The sequence below is a fragment of the Tupaia chinensis genome, unplaced genomic scaffold (assembly GCF_000334495.1).
Source record: "Tupaia chinensis unplaced genomic scaffold, TupChi_1.0 Scaffold000314_1, whole genome shotgun sequence".
NCBI lineage: Eukaryota > Metazoa > Chordata > Mammalia > Scandentia > Tupaiidae > Tupaia > Tupaia belangeri.
Genome location: NW_006159807.1, coordinates 2,351,263 through 2,354,106, shown reverse-complemented (window position 1 = coordinate 2,354,106; position 2,844 = coordinate 2,351,263). Strand labels below are relative to the sequence as shown.

Below are 2,844 nucleotides of genomic sequence, written 5' to 3'. Positions count from 1 at the left end.
AACATGCGCCCAGCTTGAGTTTAAGCCACCGGGTCCAGGACTCAAACCTCAGTCGACTACATGGGAGTCCAGTGACAAAAGCCATTACACCAACTACTGGTCCCAGATCATGTAATGTTAAAACACACTGACATGCATTGGGAGAATCATCAGTTATAATGAGAGTATCTGATAACAATAATATCTCTGTCAATACAATCTCCATTTCATACTCTGCTTCACACTTCCTTGCCATACATCCAGTTTAAAACAAGGAAAATGTTCATCACATTTCAGAACATAAGTTACTCACAACGCATAGTCACAAAACCCTCTCCCTACTTCAGTACAGCCCCTTTCACTACTACAATTTCTTTTCCAAGTAATAATTTTATTGTGATTTTCAATAACAAAACAGTTGCACGACATCCCAGACTCATACATGAATTACAAACACTCCCATTCAGATAATAGTCTCTAAGTTCTGTTATAAGACTTAATGGGACAGAGTGGACAGCAACAAACTATAAACTTAATGTCATGAGTAGAATGAGAGAGGGCATGAGTAGGAGAATGAAGAGCATGGAAGGTATAGATGCTACTTTTCTCCAACTATTGGGCCATTGGGAACATCATGACACATTTTTGCATAGAAAAATAGAAAATACATCATGACTTTCCAGGAAACCTAATAAATCCTTGGCCCTTGAGTACCTGATTGTGTCAGCAAGTGAAAACTGCATGACAGCCACATTATACGATGGGAGGCAATAAAACAGGACAACTTCAAATTAAAGTTTTATAATTTCTGTGTGATCTTGGAGAAAGGAAAAACATTGTATAGATTCTGTCTCATTTTTATCCCACTGCCATCCTTATTTGGTCTCGAAAGACTTATTTACCCCAGACAATCAGATGACCAGACTATTCAGAAATGTGCTGGCATAGAGTTCTAGAATTATAAAATGTTAGAGGTACAAAGTTGAAGAAACTGACTTCAAGAAATTCTGTGATTTGGCCCGAGTCATTCTTCAAATTCAATTAGTGGCACAATAAACAGATATTGAATGGCCAGATCAGATTTTGTCCCCCATTTTTAATCACAAATTAAGCCTGATATACGAAATAATTAAATAAGTGAAGGGGGATTTATACTTTATAATTTACTACGAAAAGCAAATGTCTATGAATTCTTATGACAAGCTCTAATTTCCAAGTATGTAACTGATTTAGAAGTCAGTATGAAAAAATATTGAATTACATCATTCTATTTATTGGAATAATTGATATTGAATCTTATAGACAGGAACGAGAGTAGTCCTTGTTCACTTGACAAGTGTAAGTGACTGGGGAACGGACTGACATATTAGTCCTAAGAACTAAGTTTGTCTTTCTGTACTCTATCTGTGACTACCAGAAGAAATGTCCTTTCTTTGACCTTAGAAAGATGCTTGGAAAGATGCTACATTTAAGTTTTTTCCAAAGACCGGATGTACGCATAAATGAACAAATGAAAGAACAAATACAATGGATAATTATTGCAAGCCTGTAGAGAGGCAGCAATGTAGAATTTTTAAGAGTACAGCTTCAAAACCCAGACTGTCTTAGTGCAAGTACCAGTTGTACAAGTTATGAAATGCATGTACTTGGCCAAGTTACTCAACCTCTAGGCCCTGTTTCCACATCTGTAAAATGGGAACAATAACTGTATACAGAAATGTTATAAAGATTTAAAGAGGTTAGAGGTCTGGCATGAAGTAAGCCCGATGGATAAGTATGCTATTGTACTGTTGTTCTTACAATTGGACTATTATTGTGGTGTTAATGGAAATATTTGTTTCTGGGCACCGTAGAGTTAGCTAAGAACAGTCAAAACACTAGGCAGAGTTTAGTCCATAGGGAAGAGCCAAGAGTCCCAAGAAAAGCTGCTTCAATCAAATACCAATCAATCTAAGAGAAATTATACTGGCTTTGAGAATGACAAAGATCTTAGTCTCTTTCCTTATTGAAAAAATAGGTGGAAACTAATAGGGCAAGACAGGAGAGAAGGGGTAAGATGGAATGGAAGGAAACAGCTATAATAAAAATGCTTTAAAAGTTTTTCAGTTCTTAATTACTGAGTGCTACCATTCATGAGGAATTTTTAAAGGGTCTGAAAGCTATTAAAATGGTAATTAGGTCCCAAGAAAACAAGAACCAATTCAGTTACATGCTGGATGCTTTTAAAATTTAAAGTCTTCTATTAAGAGGGTTTTCAATGAAGCACAGTTGTAACAGCAGGCCCAAGACCAACCTTAAAGCCAAAGTGTAGGTTCCTGGCTGGCGTTGGCTCTCCCGAATGAGGTAGCTCCCCTCAGCCACACTCAAGAGCTGGTCGGCTGTTTCTCTGGAGATCATGCCGTGAAACCTACAAAACAAAATCAATCACAAACCATATGCTTCCTACATTTTTCAATAAAACACGATGAAACAAAGCCCCCATCTCCTCCAATTGTTTTCCCTTACAAAGTAGTGCCACATAATTGAAGAGAAGCACTTGGAATAACTATGCTTGTGTTTCTCAGGGATTGGCCCGAGGCCAGCTTCTCTGTGGTAAGAACACCACCAAGGCAGTTCTCCACTCCTGTTAGCAACCACGGCCTCAAAATTCACATTCATCTAAGGGAAGATCAACCACCTGTCTGGAGAGGACAATTCCCTTCTAATGTAGCCTTTTGACCATATGGACTTGCTGGAAAAAAAAAAAAAAAACACACACAGAAATGTATCCTACTTTCCTTCTTCCCACTAGCAGCACTGATCCACGATTTTGGCTCAGAGTCTACCATGGCAATTTTCCAGGACCCTGGGTTGTCCTTAATTGGC

The 2,844-nt window shown here is 38.0% G+C and overlaps 1 protein-coding gene across 1 annotated transcript in view; it reads right to left on the bottom strand.

The window, feature by feature from the left end:
- Nucleotides 1-2,287, bottom strand: part of CHN1 (chimerin 1) — a 125,726-nt gene extending 123,439 nt beyond the window's left edge. Inside the window, exon 1 of the mRNA XM_006151115.2 lies at nt 2,273-2,287. The gene's annotated coding sequence lies outside the window, so the exon portion shown is untranslated. The remainder of the gene's footprint in view (nt 1-2,272) is intronic.
- Nucleotides 2,288-2,844: the final 557 nt, after the last annotated feature.